Source organism: Aythya fuligula, chromosome Z (genome assembly GCF_009819795.1).
Source record: "Aythya fuligula isolate bAytFul2 chromosome Z, bAytFul2.pri, whole genome shotgun sequence".
Lineage (NCBI taxonomy): Eukaryota > Metazoa > Chordata > Aves > Anseriformes > Anatidae > Aythya > Aythya fuligula.
The window spans coordinates 26730377-26750920 of record NC_045593.1 but is presented as its reverse complement, the minus strand read 5'-3'; positions in this window follow the sequence as shown (position 1 = coordinate 26750920).

The following is a 20544-nucleotide window of genomic DNA, read 5'->3' as shown; positions in this document are numbered from 1 at the left end:
TTTTTACCTCATGCCAGCAGAACTGAATTGTAAATCACCAGCGCAGACCTCCTCTTGTGCTGTGCTGATACTGCAGTCAGAGGCGTGATGTCCACACAAGCAGACATATTAGTGTGCATACAGTGTGCAGGCCTTTAACCACGTCGGTATTGCTATTTGTAGCAAAAGGGCAGTAGTAACTCAGGAAACTGTGTGTTTGAAGGAGGTGTTGAGTGGAAATTTTAGATTAGAAAGTGCTCTAAGAAGGCTCTGCCATCACAGAGTAACCCAAGAGAGGACACTCCACAAAGGATGAAAAACATCTTTAAACAGTTCTGAGTCCGCTCAGATTTTCTTGCTGAAATATATAATCGACTCTTTACGCTTTCACCCTCTACATCTTCCAGTATTAGGACTGCCTGCAATCAGTGGTCTGGCCTCTGCAGGGTGTGTATCCCCTATCCCCCATTTGCCTGTACAATGCCCTCATTATGCAATTACTTTAAAACTTTGCCCTGTGGCCTTCGTCCTCTTGCTGGCCCCATGACTTACTGCTCTTGCTGGCCCCATGACTTACTGCTCTTGCTGGCCCCAAGGCTTATGGCCCTTCACATCTTTCCTGGTGTGAAATGAAATACCGCAGCAATCCCTTCCACCCCGTGCAGCAAAAAGTCAGCCAGGCACTCGCTAGTTGGTCTTCAGGCTATGTGGAGGGCACATATGGGAATAAGGCAGGGAAAGACACAGATGGAAAAGTTTGCAGTTAAATTGCACTGGAAGAAAAAAAAAACAAAAAAAAAAAAAAACAAAAAAAAAAAAACAAGACAGTGGTTAAAGAGGGAAGAGAGAAAGAGTTACTTTCAGCAAGCTGGATTTATTTTAAGCTACTGCTACATTGTGCTGCTTCTGCTAGCCCAGAAATCCACATATTTCCTTTTTTATCATGGAACTGCACGGTTTCTGGAACAGGAATCAATTTCCAATCATAGATAACACAATTCCCCATCTAAGGATTAAAATTTTACAGCAGAGAATAAAATGAAAGGACACTCATCCTGAAATACCACGCACAAATTACCACACATGAGCAGCAATCCTGAAGCCAGGGTTTCAACTCCTGGCTTCAACTCAACAAAAGACACACAGGTCCTTTTGTATGTGAACAGGAACATGGCCTATCCTATGGTTTTGCAGGTAAAAAGGTCTCTTATCTTTTCATTTGTCCAACACAGTGAACCTTAACATGTGGATTTGCATCCCTGTGGGTTCCTGAATACTTTTAAAGGGTTTTCTGAAAGATAATTATGAAAAGCAAGTTTGCTGTCCTTAGGATAATTTTACAGTAAAGTATTCATTGTGAAGCAGAGGTCTGCAATGTGGAAAACACTGAGAACACTTGTTCTAGTCGAACACATTTAATGCCAATGACTTAGACAAGAGGTAACCCTCTTTCATCTACAGATATCTGTATGCATTTCTTATCACAAAACATGAATCCAGTAATTGTTCTGATTATTTCTTATTACTTTATTTACTCGGTTGTTCTGTTGCTTGAGAAGCAGTGACCTCACCTACCAGTCACATTTTCATGCATAACTTCTTGTCTTCTGCTTTTTTACTCCCAAAACTCAGAGAAAAAAAAAATAAAAATAAAAAATACAAAGTATTTAAAATTCTCTCACACGTCTCCTTACATACTGTTTTTTTTTTGTTGTTGTTGTTTGTTTGTTTGTTTTATAGCCTAATTGCCCTGTAGCGGAAGAGGGCTTGTCTGTACCTCCTGAGGCTTAGTCCTGACACACAGGACAGCAGCGGCATTGGCACTCACTGCTGTGTGGCTATGCCAACCCTCTCCCACTCATTCCAAAGGAAGTGTCCGTGTAAGGAGCAGATGCTGTAGTGTGTTTCTGAAGTGGATGAATGCAAATGTCAAGTCTTAATTTCTTTCTGTCACTATTGAAGGGTGTTCTGCATGGGGAAGAAGAAGGAGCATTTGATGGGGAGATAATAGGAAGAACTTCTAAAGTTCTGCCTGGAAAACTGGGGAATCTCCCTCAGTAGCACCACAAAGAGGTTGGGTTGCAACAGGTAGAAAAGAGAGTTTTGCAGATGGTAATGTCTCATTAAAGGTTCACGGGATGGGCAGAAGGTCACCAATGGGTGTGAAGGAACCCACCACAGCTCTTATAATGGACAGGGAGCAGTAAGGTCACAGAGGTGAATATTTCAGACCTTTGTGGAGGCATAAGAAGGGCAGAAAGGCTGTCTGACAATCTAGCATGATTTTTTACAGTTTCTTTTTCTCCAATAGCAAGAAGCCCTCTTGAGAAATGTGGAACTAGAAGAAAACTCCTAGTCCATCCCTTTGTACTGAGGGAGGACTGATCCTAGGCACAACTTTGGCAGATACTTGTCTAAACTTGCTCTTTTAACCTCTAGTGAAGAATCCACAAGATTGGCTTTGTATAAAAAGACAAAACAAAACAAAACAAAACAAACAAACAAACAAAAAAACACAAACCACACACCTTGATGTCTTACCAAGCTTCACATCAAAATGTCAATTACTTTTTGTCCCCTGTCATTGTGTCCATGAGCATGACTGACCACAGTCCCCTTACAGCCTGAGAACATTTTCATATACAGTGCTTTACATTTTTTTTCTCTTCTCTTCATCAGTTACCCCATGCTTTCATGCTTGCCTCAGAGATGATGTTTCTAATCTTTTTTTGACCCTTTGTTGTTCTCCCAACACTGCATCTTGTCACTATACTTTTTAAGTACAGTACACCAAGCTGGAAAACATAGTAGGAAAACTGCAAGCCAGAAAACTGACTCCACCTCCCCAAGTAGTTCAAAACAATGGCCATAGTCATCATTACTTCTGTTAATACATCCTGGAAAATCAAAACAAGAGAGATTCTGACTAGATATATTCTAGTCAGAATATAAAAAGGAAAGACTTTTTCATGATGAAGACTGTCAAGCTTTGAAACAGAGGGTCTGTACAGTCTCAGTGCTTGGAGGTTTTAATGACCAGACTGAATAAGGCCTGGAACAACCAGATCTGACCTCGTGGGTGACCTTACTTTGAGCAGGAAGCCCTCCTGCTCAAAGAGAGAGCTCCTAAGGTCCAACCTGAATTATCCTATGTTTTTTTGAGGAGAATTGCTTCTCTGTCAATAATATTCAGTTTGTGAGGTACTATAGCACTCAGGTCCTTTTCTAGGGACTGCTACGTGCTCTATTAGTCCCTATGTTATAGATGTGCCTTTGAATTCCCTTTTCCAAATACTGTGCTTGTACTGTTGTTTTTGTTTTTTATGTGTTTTCAAAAACAAGTACAGGGAAATTCAGAGCAACTTCTGCTTCTGTGATTTTTGAGCTCACTTTGAATTCCCGTCTTCATACCCTACCCTTGAATTTCCTCCTAGCAAGATGTCACCCACAAAAACAATAATCATACTCTCTACTGCATCATATGAGTTAGCACTGAAAATAATGAAATACAACCAGAGGTAAGGCAGCTCTCTCAAGAGCCCTATTTGAAATCTGCTTACAGCTAGACAGCAGACTGTGGATAAACACTCTGAGCAGAGATTTTTTTTTTTTTTTTTTTTTTTTTTTTGCCAGCTGTGGGAACACTATGTTCAGATTTCATACAAAACATGTTTCCACACTTTTTTTTTTACAGCATTATGAGGTGAAAACTAATTTGTGAGTCCTGATAGAGCGGAAAACCATCACTTCAAGTGTTTCCTCTTCATCTGCTAGACAGCTATCATGTCAAAGAAGAATTAGCTCTGTAGTACCTGAAAAATCCTGACTGGGCGATTCTTTATCACTTGCTGTTTAGTAACAGGTCATACAAGATTTTATTGCAGTAACAGGGTGGCAAAGCAAGGAGATAGTTTACAGCTCTCCACTTCCCTCTTTTTCTTCCTGTTGAAAACTGGTGCTCTTTTTGGAGCTTACCACATTCTCCATCCTTGAAGATAAATGCTGGCAGGTCAATGATTTTTTAAAGTATGCTAGAATAATTTTCACCAGCCTCACTAACTTGCCAGCTGCCAAACTTGCCAGTTTGGAAGAGCTTTCTCCTATACTGCAAAGCAACTGCTTTCAGCACTGCATTACTTGTGACACCTTTGCAAGCCATTTGCTAAGTTGGCTCAGCAGGTCTGGAAGTGTTTGAAGCATGATGACAGAGGGGTATGTCAGCATGAGGTACCCTGCAGAATTTTCTGAGAAGCAGGAATACTTTCACAGGCAGGTAGGGTCTGTGGGCTCAGTGACCCAGTTTCAAAGGCAACAACTTGAATTCCAGTCTCAAATTGATTTTCGTGTTCTGTTCTCTTCAAATTGCACACATCCTTTGACATTTCCAAATATCAGTCTGAGATTTTAACCCCAATTTCAAATATTCAAGAGGATGAGCAAATGTAAATACGGAATGAAATGAAACTGCTGGGTAAGTGACTCTGAGCATGTCTTACCTTATAATGCTATAATACATGTAATTTTAATTCAGGTCTTTGTTTTTAAGGACAAGCTCTTAATGATATTTTGAATAGAACCCACTCACTTGGGAAAAAGACAAAGCACAACATGCCAAGAAGGATTTTTCAGCTTTCTGAAAGCAGTGATTGGCAAGAAACTGTACTGGAGCATTTGTGACCAAGAAATCAGTTCACCTGCTTTTTCCTTAAAACAAAGCTCCTTCTGCAAAGGAGGCCACTGATAATCCCTAGAGATATTTGTTCTGTCAATATTCATGGGAATCCAAAGAAAATTAACTTTCTTGATTAGCCGGAGCAGGTAGAGATTTACCATCTGTGTTTAGCATTCTACTTGTTCAGAGTGGGTAATAGTACATAAGTAAGTACTTCCTGCAAGATCAGGACTAGGAATTAGTTTTAATCCTTTACGCTATACTTATTGTACAAATAACAGCTATATTATCCACACAGAAAATTAACGACTCTTCAGCAAGATATCATTTTAGTGTACAAATGCTATTTTTGGGATATTTGTCAGTTTGACTTTAATTAATACTATCAGTTACAAAATAGTCAAAATATTTCAGTGAAATTTATTACCCAGATGAATTCCAAATGTGGTTCAAGGGAAAGAAAAAAAAAAAAAAAAAAAAAAAGACATACTGCTCCCTAAAATCAAAACAAAACAAAAACTCTGAACAGAACTTTCATAAATGCATATTTGTTGAAATTGAAATATCTAATGGTAATATTTTATTTTATGGGATAATTTTTCAACATGATCTATAGGTGTCCCCATGCTGCCCCCATCTAAATTAAGCTAAAATAATCCTTTATTTATTTAGAGTTTTTGTTTGGTTGATATTTACTGTACATATTGTTAGGTTATTCAGTAAAAGGCATATATCCTCACACACAGAGGAGCACCAGGCTGAGGAAGGGAGCCCCTGTCCCAGCTCCTGCCAGGGCTGTCCCAGGAGGGCCAGCAGCCCTGCAGGCTGGGATGGCACCCACCACTGTGAGCCCATGTGCAGGCTCTGCAGGGCACCCCTCAGGCTGAGCAGGGGCTACAGGACTTTGAGGATACAGGGAAGGATACCTTGGGATTGTTTAAGACTTACCAAGGGATGTTTAGAGGAGGAACCAAAGGTGGATCAAGGTGATTTGTGAAGGAGTAGGTGTTGGGAATAGAGGGATAAGGGAATAAAAGGGATGGTGATGTCTCCACATTGCTGCTCAGCATGCTTTTCTGACCATGCCCTGCAACTTATTACCATAGTCTGTCTTGTCTTCCCATTGAACTCCATCTCCAAGCAGTTTGCTGGGTGAGGGACTCATCTGCACATATGTGTGTGGTTGTCTGAGTGCCAGCACTCAGAGCAGGGACCAGGCACCACAGGGACCCACGCGCCCCTGGTGCCAGTGAGTGGAGCAAGTGCAGATGTACAAAGTTTGGGTGTGTTTGTGAAGGTCACGGTGGGCCAAACAGTGAGCAGAGGTGGCTGGAGAGCTGGAGGGTGCATGTGTCCCTGCGTGAGCCCACAGCAGGAGCTGGCTACTGGAGGGACCATGGGAGTGTGCTTGGGAGTGGGGGTCTATACCAGCAGGAGTAGGGGTGCAGGCCACAGGGGCTTGTACGCACTGGTGACAGCATCTGAGGAGACTGAGGGGTGAGAAACAGCCAGTAAGGGTCCTGGACATTTACTGGAGGAACTCAGATTTTGTTTATACATATATTTCCCATCAGCAGATGTTAATGATGATCAGCCAGAGAATCCTAGGATCATAGAACTGTCTGGGTTGCGAAAAACCTTCAAGATGATCAAGTCCAACCATCAACCTGACCTACCAAGTACCACCACTTAATCAAGTCCCTCAGTGCCACATCCACAGCCAATACCCATTGACCCACGTTCCTCTTTCCCTGTGCTCCTGTGTTACAGACTATGATGTTGTCAATTCACACTGTCTTTTTCCCTTACAGAGCTGTGATCCCCCTCTACTTTTACTGTCTGCTTGCACAGATCCAGCTGGATCAATGTCTGGAAGCAGCAAATTCCCTCTTAGGCAGCTTTGTAGAGTGCAACAGCATGAGGCCATTGGTGTGGTTTGCATTTGCCTGTGTGGAGCTTTCTGTCTGCGTTCATCCATGTGACCAACTAAGTACGTAAGTATAGGTGTATAGTATAGATCTGTGTGCACGTGTACCTGTGGAACTACATGCTCAGCATTGCTCCTGGTTGGAGTGTGGAGCTCTGACGGCTTCACCTGTGTAGGAGTACTAAATGTGTTCTCTGCATTACAAGTTTTTGACATAGTCTGAATGGTGATTTCACTTAATTGCAAACAAAGGATTTTTATTTTTTTACAATAATAAAATCTTACCTCAATCTCAGAATATTTTTGTCTTCTCTTTCCAGTTCAGAAAAAGGAAATCCAAATATGGAATTATTAATGGGCAGAAATAATTCCTAATATATCTCTGATTGGCTCTAACAATTCCAGAAAAGGTAAACAAATTGCTAGAAATTTCATACTTGTATATGCTTATTAGGCTATACTTGAAATCAGAAAGAATTGTCATAGACTGAACCATGCAAACAAACCCAAAACGCAGTTATGAAGTACTGGCATCTGAGTCCCTGATCATTTCAAAAGGCCCGGGATGATATGAGGAGAATATCCTCATTTTACCTCAGTCTGTTATGCTGCAAATGAAATATTGTTGTTCTAGTTCCACGGCAATTAAGACTCTGCTCATTAGTCCCAGGGATGATTTCCCATCTTACAACACCCCTAGTGTACTATAATAAATGAGGAACGGGCTGTTCTGATGTTGCATTTCTGTTGAACGTGGACTGATACACAGTGGAATGTAAAACATCCTGCTGCTGAAGCTGGGAGAACACCATGAACACAAGCAGCAATTTAGGACAAAAAGTGGCTAACATCCTTAAACTGTGGGGCAGAATTTAGACAGGCAGAATTCAGCCATCCAAACAGGCAGCAGAGTGGACCAGCAAGAAAAACACAGCTTTTAAATTTTATTTTTTTTCCAGGAAGGCATCTAAAAGCTTTAGTGAAGACTGCCAAAAATTTCAGTGTGTTTCTGCTTTTACATTTTAGATTTCTCTAAGGGTTTCCTAGATTTCTGAGATGCTATTTGAATGCAAGTATAAAACACTAGTTACAAACCTTAGTTTACCATCCAATACTGTATCTGAAAATCGCAATGGGTTGCCCAAGGAGACTGACAAATCAGACCTCTACCACCTTGTAAATAATAAACTCTGTTATACACTTAAAATCAAATAGTAAAGTTCAATGTTAACTAAAATTAATTCTCATATTCAAAAAATGAAGTGTAAGTATTAATACAAAATATGATCATTGTTTAAAACTATGTCCATACATGGTCTTTTAAAGTAGGTCGATGTTATGTTAATCAGTATTTATGAATAGAACATAATAGTAAAATTGTCTTTAGCATTACAAACCTTGACCTAAATGAAGGCTTTCAAATATATGTGAGTAAATCTGAAATGCCTGCACATATTTTTGTCGATTTCATTAATTCATTGATCATTCACAACTTCAGTTGGGCTCCCAAGAAATTGTCAGAAGCATCAGAATATAGCCTTGCCCGTAGCCTAATAATCCTATATGAAAGCAATATATACCATATCCCTTCTTGTCCCTGCTCAAAGTTACCAATATTTCAGATTACTGGAGTTCATATTTGTGAAGTGATACTCCTTACACTCAGGAAAATAATGTTATTGGTTGACACACTGGAGAGAAGAGATGCCATCCAGAGGGACCTGGACAGGCCTGGGAGGTGGACCCATGTGAACCTGATGAAGTTCAACAAGGCCAAGTGCAGGGTCCTGCACCTGGGTCAGGGCAATCCCAAGGACAAATACAGGGTGAGGAGTGGATTGAGAGCAGCCCTCAGGAGAAGGACATAGGGAGGTTACTAATGGATGAAAAGCTTGACATGAGCTGGCCATGTGTGCCTGCAGCCCAGAAAGCCAACCATATCCCATTTAAAATGAAAAGAGGATAAATTCAGGTTAGATATAAGGAAGAAATTCTTCACTATGGGGTTGGTGAGGCACTGGAACAGGTTGCCCAGAGAGGCTGTGGATGCCCCATCCCTGGGAATGTTCAAGGATAGCCTGGATAGGGCTTTGGGCAGCCTGATGTAGAAACAGTAGAGTTGGAAACAGATGACTTGTAAGGTCTCTTGCAATCCAAACCATTCTATGATTACATGAAATCATCTCATCTAACTTTAAGTGTCTACTGTGTAAAGATATATACTTGAATTACTTCCTATACACTCCTCTTAGAGGGGAAAACCAGGTATTTCTGCTTTAGGATGTACTGCCCATGTCTCATCACTGATTGCAACAAAATCCAGAAGCATGAACACAGAAGTGAATGCTTACAGGCTTCTCCATTATATTTAAAATATAACAATTAAATTGCTTGTACATCATTTTCAGAAGCCAGTTGCTTGAAATTGCATGGACCTAGAAGCAAAATCTTTCAAGAACGATGTTTTCCCATTAAAAAAATAAAACAAAAACTAAAACAAAAACAAAACAAAACAAAAAAAACCACCAACACCCCAAACCAATAGTAATCATATCAGTATGTTATGATATGATTACTATCTGACCATCTGACCATCACATTTTTTAAATTGTGTTTTTCTTTCAGTAGGGAACCTTCCAGAACTCACATCTCTTCTGCCAGACTCTTAGGGCAGCAGCAGGGAGAGAAGTATCCTGAGTGAACAGAACAATGCAGGGAGGAGGAGAGACAGACACTGTTTTTGCTGTTACTGTAAAATATTCTGAAGTAAATAAACAAACATCATTTTTCTCTCTAACTTCATTACAGTTGGTCTAGATTAGGAAGGTCAGGGAACAGATTGTCATCTGCAAACAAACTGCTGTTTCCTAGGAACAGATATCTCAGTGTCTTTTAGAGTACCTACCATATCTAAAAAAAAAAAAAAAAAAAAAAAAAAAAAAAAAAAAAAAAAGTTAAAGTATAGCAAAAAAAAAAATTTCAACCTTCATTCTGCTTTTTCCATGCCTCCCTCAGTTTAAAGCAAGCAAACCGTATCTACCTTGCAAGAGGATTCACAAAGTGAAGAGAATTTGGAGCCCTAGCATCACTCATCACACCCAGCACCCATCTGCTTGCTCATCATCTAGGAACATATAATGAATTTCTCTCCATGCACGATCACTCATGTTGAAAGTTTCCTAATTGGGTCACTAATTGAGAAGAGACAGACTTAGTAGTCATTAATGAAAAATGGCAGAAGAGGCTACAAATAACAAGCAGCAGATGATAACATGCATTAGCACCCTGAATATCTTGATATATGCTGAGGTGACTACTGTACCCACTTCAGGCTTCTCTACGTGCGACCAGGACACAGAACCACCAGAACAGTGAGGCAGCAGAACCACAAATGCCACACAGGAGGAGGTGCTGAACAGACATAGTCAGAGGGATTGTCCTTTCCTCTGGGCACCAGGGCACAGAGGCCACGAGGGTCATTTTGTGCTACTTAACAATGTCTCTGCAGCTACTGGATTTTCTTTTTTCATTAAATATTATTATTATTTTTAATAAATACAATTGTTTACGGTGACTGTACATTTAGCCTCCTCAAAAAAGGACAATCATTTCTAGAAAGATTTTTATCATAGAATGGCTTGGGTTGGAAGGGACTTTAAAGATCATCTAGTTCCAACCCCCCTGCCATGGGCAGGGATTTCACCATAGCAACTTGGTGCATCTTTAAAATACTTTTGTTTCACCTATAATGAAACTCAGCTTAGTTCTCGTACCTTGTGTCTGGCTGGGGTGGAGTTAATTTTCTCCACAGCAGGCCACGCACTGCTGTGCTCTGCAGCTGTAGCTAGAACAACATCAATATCACACCAATGTTTTGTCTACTGCCGAGCAGTGCTGGCACAGCATCAGGCAGCCTCTCCAACCCATCACCACCAAAAGCTGGTAGGCTGGGGTGAGCAAATTGTGGGGACATAGCCAGAGGAGATGTCCCAAACTGACCAAGGGGATGTGACATGCCATGTGATGTCGGGCTCAGCAAGAAAAAACTGTTGAGAACAAGGAAAGGGGAAGGGGCATTCATTATGAAGGTGTTTGTCTTCTGAAGCAATTGTCATGTGTATTGAGTCCCTGCTTCCCAGAAAGTGGCTGGACATTGTCTGTTGATGGGAAGTAGAGAATAATTTTTTCTCCTTTTGCTTGCACAAGCGGCCTTTGCTTTTCTTTCATTGAGCTGATTTTTATCTCAACCACAAGGTTTTTTTCATATCACTTTCTCCCATCCTGCTGAGGAGGCTGAGCAAGCAGATGTGTAGTGGTTAGCTGCCTGATGGTGTGAAACCACAGCAGTCCTGCACTGATAGCAGTATGAACTCCACATTCATCCCACCGCATAAGTTGTGAGAAATTATATTCCGTCAACAGTGGAATGTGAAGTGTATTGCTTTATTAAACAATCCATTCTTCATTCTGCAAGCCATGGCTTATGAGCAGTAGTAGCGAGTGCAGCACATAAGACCTAAAGCAGTAAAAGCATTGGTTGAAGTGGATTTAGCTCAGGCTTAGTTTTAACCAGATTTAACAGTGTCCTGGTTTCAGTTAGGACAGAGTTAATTTTCCTCCTAGTAGCTGGTAGGGTGCTATGTTTTGGCTTAGGATGAGAAGAGTGATGATAACACGCTGATGGTTTAATTGCTGCAGAGCAGTGCTTACACCAAGCCAAGGACGTTTCAGCTTCTCGCTCTGTCCTGCCAGCGGGCAGGCTGGGGGTGCAGCAGGAGCTGGGAGGGGACAGACCCGGGACAGCTGACCCCAACTGCCCAAAGGGGCATCCTGTACCGTATGGGGTCATGCTGAGCAATAGATAGGGGTGGCTAGCAGGGTGGGGGGCCGGCTGCTCGGGGTTAGGCTGGGCATCGGTCAGCGGGTGGTGAGCAATTGCATTGTGCATCACTTGTTTCGTACACATTATTATTAGTTGTACTATTATCATCGTTATTGTTATTATTATTTTTCTGTCTTAATAAACTGTCTCTATCTCAACCGACAGGCTTCACTTTCCCGTTTCTCTCCCCCATCCCAAACCAGAGAGGGAGGGGGAAGGGTGAGCAAACGGCTGTGTGGTGAAACCACAACAAACAGACAGATAGTTTGAGCCAGGCTCAGAGGGGAAAAAATAAAATAAAATAAAATAAAAAAAGTAAAAAAGGATAAGACTGACTGGAGTGTTATTCTGTTAAACAAAGCTGCTCCCTGCTTTCCTGAATGACAACAAAAGTGAGTTTTGTTGAAAGTCCCTTGTCCAATCCCTACACTGTTAACATTTTGTGGGAGAAATGTGAGAACAGAATAGTGTTCTGGGAAGGGTCAGGCTAAGAATTACAAAATAAGGAGAAAACAGAAAGAAGAGACAGTATCAGAGTGTGAGGTTGAAAGTTGTAGGTATAAGCTAAGATCCAAATGAGATAGTACCCACATATCATTAGTGATTCATAGCAAAAGGTTAGGCTGGAAATTACACTCTCTTCTCTCACCTATTTTAGAAGAAGCAGAGTTGACAGTATTTACATGATAAGCCTGAAGACACTGATTTTGTGTTTTTCCAAGGTACTGTTTAGGGCCATACAAATACCTGTCAACTCTCTGAAAAGCCCACATACAGATTTATGCGATTTAATACCTGAAACACAGCCTGGTTGAAGCACTAAAGCTAACAAAGTAGAGCAACTTGCTTTGTCTCTGCAGCCAGCTGATTAGTCTTGAAAGAAAAAGATTCAGTCAAGTCTCAAGCATTAAAAAGTCTTGTGGGTGATTTTAAGGAATGGTGTTTGACTCAAAGGGAAGGTAAAGATGTTAAGTAAAAGTCATAAGATACCTGCAAAAGAAAAGGCTAGAGCCCATCAGTTCACTACCAAGAAAATTACTCTTTAGTAGAGAGTACAGCGTGTGTTTAGCTAGCATTCAGCTAAGGCCACAAAAACAAAACAGATACAACACAACAGCTGACAGGGGCAACACAGGGAACCCTAGATTTCATTAGTAAAATCCTCAGGATTGCCAGGTATGACACTTCCATCTGTATGCAAACTACATTCAAACTATACCTACACATTTTATAGTTAATTGGCTATGAGCCAACTTCCAAGAGGTATATATATCTTTGTATGTTAACCTACATGTGATAAAGCACTGGTATGACAAAGTTTGCCAGAGGCTTTATCTAAAAAACATGACTATCCAGATTATGTTATTTACTTTTCATGTTTGTTCAAGTGAGATAATACTGATACTCCTTAAGGAGAACTCCTACTGTGATACAAGATGGGCATGTTCGTGCAGCAGTTTGAGAAGACAGTGAAAATACATGTTACATCTGTATGTATAGCAAGAAATACCTTATCAGAATTCTAAATCTGTTCCTAATAGGCAACAGGTAATTTCCAATTTACCTTCAGCCAAGTATTCTACAAACTTCATATAGCTACAGTCACTCTTCCCTTTCAGTTTGCAAGTGGCAAACATGTTTGTTAAGTAATTTTGCCATTTGACATAATTAATACTCTAACATTTTACTGCAGATTGAACGTATTGTTTCTGTGATGTGGGGTAGTTTGGCAGTGCAATGCCTTGATTATGGAACTGTGCTAGGCTGTGCCATGAGCAGCACATATAAGGAAGCAGTAAGGAAATAAGGGTTCTCCTGTACTGTGACAGTTCTGGGAGATCTCTACAGGGTCACATCATCATTTAATTCTCTCCCTCCCTCCCCCCATCACTATCCCTATGTCGTGGTTCCGCTCGAGTGGGCAGCCGAGCTCCACCACAGCCGCTCTCTCACTCCCCCTCCTCAAAGAGGAATGGGGAGAAAATATGTGAAAAGTGCTCAAGGATTGAGATAAGGACGAGAAAATCACGCAATAATTATTGTAACGGGCAAAACAGACTCGGCATAAGGAGATAGTAAGATTTATTGCCTACAACTAACAAGCGAGAGAAGTGAGAAAACAAAGGAAAAAAAAAACCAAAAGCACCTTCCCCCCTCATCCACCCTCTTCCACCTCCTCCCCCCGAGCGGCGCAGGGGAACAGGGAATGGGGGTTATGGTCAGTCTACAGCACTTCTTCTCTGCCGCTCCTTCTCGGTCACTCTTGTCCCCTGTGCTGTGGCGTCCCACCCACGGGATGCAGTCCTTGATGAACTGATCCGGCGTGGGCTTCCCACAGGCAGCAGCTCTTCCAGAACTGCTCCAGATATGGGTCCGTACCACGGGGTCCATCCCTCAGGAGAAAACTGCTCCAACCTGGCTCCCCTACGGGCAGCAGCTCCTGCCAGATCACCTGCTCCTGCGTGGTCTCCTCTCCACGGGCTACAGGTCCGGCCCAGAATCTGCTCCGGCAGGGGTCTTCCACAGGCGGCAGCCTCCGTCGGTGCAGGGCCACCTGCTCCACCGTGGTCTCCTCCACGGGCTGCAGCGTGGAACCCTGCTCCACCGTGGTACTCCATGGGCTGCAGGGGGACATCCTGCTTCACCGTGGTCCTCACCACAGGCCGCAGGGGACTTCTGCTCCGGCGCCTGGAGCACCTCTCCCCCTCCTTCTACACTGACCTTGGTGCAAGGCTGTTCTCTCACTCCCTTGACTCTCCCGGCTGCTGTGGCGCAGCGTTTTTTCCCTGTCTTAAATATGCTCTCACAGAGGCGCAAAACAACATCGCTTATTGGCTCGGATCTGGAAAACAATGGGGCCCTTCCCAAACATGGGGCAGCTTCTAGATCTTTCTCACAGAAACCACCCCTATGGCTCCCTGCTACCAAAACCTTGCCACGTAAACCTACTACACCCTATCAGACAAGAAAAGTGAGAAACTCAAAGCAAACTACAAACACCTTGTCCCACATCCACCCTCCTCCACTTCCGCATCCTGAGTGGAGCAGGGGAACAGGGAATGGGGGCTGCGGTCAGTCCCTGACACTTCGTCTCCGCCGTTCCTTCACGGTCACTCTCTGCTCCTGCGTGGGCTCCTCTCCACGGGCTGCAGCTCCGGCCCGGGGCCTGCTCCTGCGGGGGCTCTCCATGGGCCGCAGCCTCCTCCAGGCCACATCCACCTGCTCCACCGGGGGCTCCTCCACCCATGGGGGGGCTGCAGCGTGGAGATCTGCTCCATGGGGGACCCATGGGCTGCAGGGGGACAGCCTGCTCCACCAGGGGCCTCTCCCTGCACAGGCTGCAGGGGAACTGCTGCTGCCTGCCTGCGGCACCTCCTGCCTCCTGTTGGGCTGCAGGGCTGCTTCTCACTCCTCTCTCCCAGCTGTGGTGGTGCAGCAATTTTTTTTCCCCCTTCCTTCTTCCTGCTCTCCCAGAAGTCCACCCAGTGTCTCTCCCTGGCTCAGCTCTGGCCAGCCACGGGTCCCTTTGGAGCCGACTGGAGCTGGCTCTGACCTGACATGGGGCCGCTGCTGGGCTCTGCTCATAGCAGCCACCCCTGCAGCCCCTCACTACCAAAACCTTGTCACATGCACCCAATACACTAATTTGTCTCAAATTACAGTTTACTAGTCCAAAAAGTTTCCTTTAGGTTTCAGATGCAAATAGCTTCTGTGAAATAAAATAAAATAAAATAAAATAAAATAAAATAAAATAAAATAAAATAAAATAAAATAAAATAAAATAAAATAAAATAAAATAAAACAAAACAAAACAAAACAAAATAATGTCCTTAGCTTTTACACTGCTGTAATTGTGCTATGCGTGTATCTTATTTGGTTCATGGCAAAATGGGGTAGACTGAAAAAAAACCATACATGTATGCTGTGGAAATATTGCTGAAGTATAGGGATACCTTAACCAAGGCCAAGATGTTCAGCTACCACCAATTTGAATGACAGTAGTTTTAGGAGAAAAAACATGCATTCAAACAACTTATAAAAGCAAAGCAAATATATGCTCTCCCCAGTATGATCATGATGCATTTCCAGAAGATGGAGCTGTTCTCAAGCCTTTTGCAGCTTCTCCGGGAAAGTGTTCACTGGTAAGATCAATTTTTGCATCATTTATAATTACATAATAACAAGTTAGTTTGTTTTTCTGAATTACACAACTGCATGTTGATAGGCCCACTCCTCTGAGCTCCTCTGAAGAGCTGCCCTGCACCATCAGCCTTCAGAGGTGCTTGCTCAGCGAGAAGGAGCCTTCATGAATCTGCATGAGGAGAATCACTTGCAAGTCTCCACCAGAAAAGGGAGACTTAAGTGAATAAATCTGAGGGTGGTGGATTTCTTTTTCTTTGCTTTTCTTCTCCAGAGGCAAACACTTGTGCCTTACTCTAAACAAGAAATTTTAGTCCAGATCCTTTATGGGAGAGGGATAACCATTCTCACAGCATCAAAGTTGTAACCACTCACCTCCGCAGAGGAGTCCTTAGTGGAACTGAAATGCTGTGGGAATTAAATCCTTCCAACTGGAAAGCACAACAGTAAGTGTGCTGGGCAGGGAGATGCCAAAAACTGCCTGAAAGGTGATGCTGTAGAGAGGTGCATCTCAAATCCTTGCCCCCACTGAACCTTAACAGCCTATGCTGTGATGTAGTTCATTCCGGTCTCCAACACAGCTTAAGCAGGCTGGGATGCCCTTCCCTTCAATGCCAAATAGCCACTACACAGGCTGCAGGGGACTTGACTCCTATTCTCTCTTTTCCTTGGGGATAGTACAAATAACATCTCCCCAAAAAGTGCCCTAAATACCTACTATAGGATGTTTTTCAGGACAGAAGCTGGTTTTCTATTCCTTTTTAACTTAAGCAATAATTCAGTCACAGGCTACTCTAAAATTTAAGGTTAGGGTAGTCAGCTGGAAATGTGATATTAAAAATGCAGAAGCAGGCCTTGGAGTATTGATGGCCATTCCAGGAGAAGATCCCAAACCACTTGGCTGTAGTCAAGCTCCTGCTCTCAGCCTACATCAGTCTTCATCTATTTTTTTTATTTTTTATTTTTTATTTTTGGCTGTGATATGGCTTCACGTGGAGAGCTGGTGCATTTTCCTGAACTTGTGCTCCAAGCCAAAGAGCCTCTGGCTTAGTGAGTAGAGCAAAGCTGCCAAGCAAATGAGGGAACTAAGACCAATCTCTCCCATCTAGCGATGAGGAAGAGGTGTTGCCCCACCTTGCTCCAGCAGGAAGAACCTGCATTTTACCTGGAAGCTGATGAAGCAGGTGTCTCCAGGCACACATGAGAAACACTCCTTATAAAGGTGGGGTGAGGAAACAGCAGGTTTGTGAATCCTTTAGGCTTGATGTACAAGCTGATCCATGCAGCAGCAGGAGCTGAGTGCTTCTGGACATGCCTGGGGAGAAGTCCATCAGGAATCAGAGCAATTTAAATTTCAAAGTCTCAGGTGCTGGCAGGCTTAGACAGCAGACAAGGGTGCAGCTAGATTTTGGATGTCACTACCTAAGCCTTGTGATCTCTCTAAGACTTGCTTTTCCAGCTGTAAAAAAAAAAAAAAAAAAAAAAAAAAAGAAATTCTGGGGGGAAGCAGAGCCTCACAGCTTTCTTTTCCCAGCAGCATTCAGGCTCTGAAGGAAGGACTGTATGTTGTTTTACCTTTGCAAAGGCTTTGCAAAACACACCTGTAGTTCACAGATGTTTAGTGTCCCCTGACTGAGCATTTTTGGATGAGTTAAACAAACAGATGGTCTGTTGTTCTCATGGTCACTTCTGTATTATATGCACTATTTTTTTCTGCTGTTTGTTTTGTGTGTACAGTAGACATTCTTGGCCTCTGTTCTCATAATTAATTTAGATGCTTCATTGTCCCTTTGCTAACTTGTTGGAAAGATTATTACCAGGGACTTGGCCCACATTTGACTTGGGACACTCAGGAAAGCTCAATGGCTGTAAAACTACAGCCATTTTACTTCTGAAAGTTTTCACTGAATAGTTAAACATGATTGAATTCGGGTGCATTGGAGTTTGTCTCTTTCAGTTTCAAAGTAGACAAGCCCCTCTCAGCTTTCTTTGGTGCTCATTTGGAAATGCCTCTTTGTTCTGTAAGAATATTTAAGTATATGCTTAATTTTAAAACGTGCTTGAAGCTCGTTGCAGTTGTAGTTAAACACTTCTGTGATTATTTCAGCTAAAGATTTGGGGTCTTTAGCTGGTTTATATTTTACTTACCAAGAAATGTCTTGTCTGAAAGAAACTCCCTTGTCTGCAACTAGAAGCTATAAACAGTGAATTAGTGAATCAATGTGATTTTAGACCAGGAAGCTGCTCTGAATTACATTTTTCAGCTTTTGGAAAATTGCATTAAGCTCTGCAAATGAGCCACTGGGGATACAAGAGTGGATCGTAAAAATCCATTATGAATATATTAGTTGCACTAGGTTTTAGTGCTGTAAAAATAGTTTCACTGCTTGGTTGAAGACTTACTGAAAAAAAAAAAAAAAAGAAAAAAAAAGAATACAGAAGCATCTGTTATTCTGTTGTATTGCTCCTTACACCATGTGCAAATGTACAAACAAAATAAGAGATTGTTTTGTGTGATTTGTTCAATATGCTCAAATGCATCCACGCAATAGCTCCATTGACTTAAAACTAAGGTCTGCATTTGGCTCTGTATCAACAACAGAGCAGTGGATAAATGAGCAAAGGTTTTTTTTTTTTTTTTTTTTTTGTTTTTTATTTTTTTTTTTTTTTTTACCTGTGCTGTTGTAGGAAAATTAAAGCACAAATGAGTTTGTCGTTTATTATTGATGTGGCTAGCAGATGGAAAATTTTATAGCCAGCTTGCACAAAGTTCAGTTTTGGTGCTAAGAAATAACAGCAACAACAAAAAAAAATTAACTAGAGTCTGTAACAAAGAACCAACTACAAAAATGGGAATTGTATGAAAAAAGCATTCACAGCAGACATCTGTTAAATATTATATGTATCACATTCGTATGCAAGCTCCAGTATTGCAACGCACAGCACTAACGAGAACAACTGCACCTGCACAGACTTGTCAGGGCCCTTTGCACTGAGCAATGTGGAGGTACAGGGAAGACATGGGGCCTCCCAGCCCAAATTATGGCCCCCACCACTCCCCTCCTGACTGGGCACTTTATACCAATTTACATCAATACGCATATTGGTTTAATAATTACATAGGACTTTCATTAAAATAAACAGGACTTACATTGGTGTGGGAAGCCTAGAGTTAACTCCCTCTTGCGCCAGTACTATCATTTAAACTAGAACCTCTTTGCAAAACTAGCCCTGCTTTCAGGGAAGCTTCACAGAGATTCATGTACAGCTTGAATAAAGTTTAAGTTCCTTTGAAAGTTTCAGCAAAGATTTTCCACTAATAATGTATTGTTCATATGAAAATCTGAAAATTTCCATATGAGAAAATATAACGTATATGACACACCTGTTTGCAAGGCTCCAGGGGTGGTGACTCTAAACCGTCTGTTGATAGTCTGTTCCAGTGCTTGACCACCTTTGTGGTGGAATTCTTTTCATTATAACTAATCAGAATTTCCTATACTCTACAGAGTCTTGTAGGATTTCTTCATTCTACATAAGCATTTTGAAATGAGTTTCTATGCATGAACTACATTTCCATATTGCATGCAAGCCAATGTTGGCACCTGACCCCTCAAAGCACTGTTTGGTGTATTTCGCTGTAGCAGCAGGTTGGGTAAATTGAGCATACTGTCAAAACATCACTAACTGCCTCAATAAAATCACATTTGACAATTTCTGTCTTTCACCTGAAACTTTTTTTTGTTTGTTTGTTTGTTCGTTTTGTTTTGTTTTGTTTTGTTTTGTTTTTGTTTCCAGTCTCTGGCTGAAGTTTTGTTTCAGTGCTCCTGACTAGTTAAAGCTGTGCAGATGCAATAGGTGATTATTTCTTGAGGCTTTTATCAGGTGGCCAGTTTTTATGCTGGAAAATATTTTAATGGACTCTTTAAGGTTGCATTTGGTTCATGGTGTAAATCAAACTGCAAGCCAGTTTATAAATCATGATAGGATGACAGAAATTGTAATAGACGTACAGAACTCAGAAAATGAACAAGCCACTAGGGGACAGCAAGAATCCTACCATTATGGCCCATAATAAATAATATTCAGCTATAATGCCACTAATAGATGTCAAGACCAAATGCGCTGTGATATCTGCCTGAACTGAAATGTGTCCCAGCTTTCACTGGGGAGCAGCATACCAAATTTAGTTAGCCGGGTGGTATAACCAGGAATTGTTTAAGATATTGCAATAAAAATGCAATAAGGAATGTTAAGAATCTTAATAAATAAATAAATAAATAAAAATGTTCAGTCCTGTGCTTAATACTATTAGACACAAAATGCTTCCTTCCATGCCACATCAACAAATGGGTCTGGTGGTGTAAGTTCCCGGACTTGGGAACTAGGTTCAGATTTCTAAAAATAAATTAAAAGCAGTAAGAGAGACTGAAAAATTTGAATAGCTCTAAAAAGAGTAGTCAGAAAATGTCTGTGCATTAGATGGGTTTTTAGAAAAATGTTTTCCAGAAAATAAATAAATAAATAAATAAATAAATAAATAAATAAATAAATTTCATGCTGTTGTTAGTGGAATACAGAAGAGATAATAATTTCCTGATAAACATTTCTGACCAGTTCAGCTTTCCTTGTTCAGAACTGGGTTGTGTTTTTCTCCAGCAGAGCAGAAAACGTGATAAGGTCATGCACGTTTATGAACACAGCTCACAGTTATGTGGCACAAGTGCTGTCGGAGGGTGGTATTACATCCCAAGCTCTCATTCTCCAGAAACCATGAGCCTGCCCATCCTTTGCTACATAGACCTCTTCCTCTGGGAGGACATCGGGCTGGGTTTGTTCAAAGCTGTTTCCAAAGACATACTTTGACCAAGGTTCACATTAATTGGTGAAATATTTCATTGGCCTTTAATGGATGTTTAAACAATGCATTCCTTGCTAATGTGT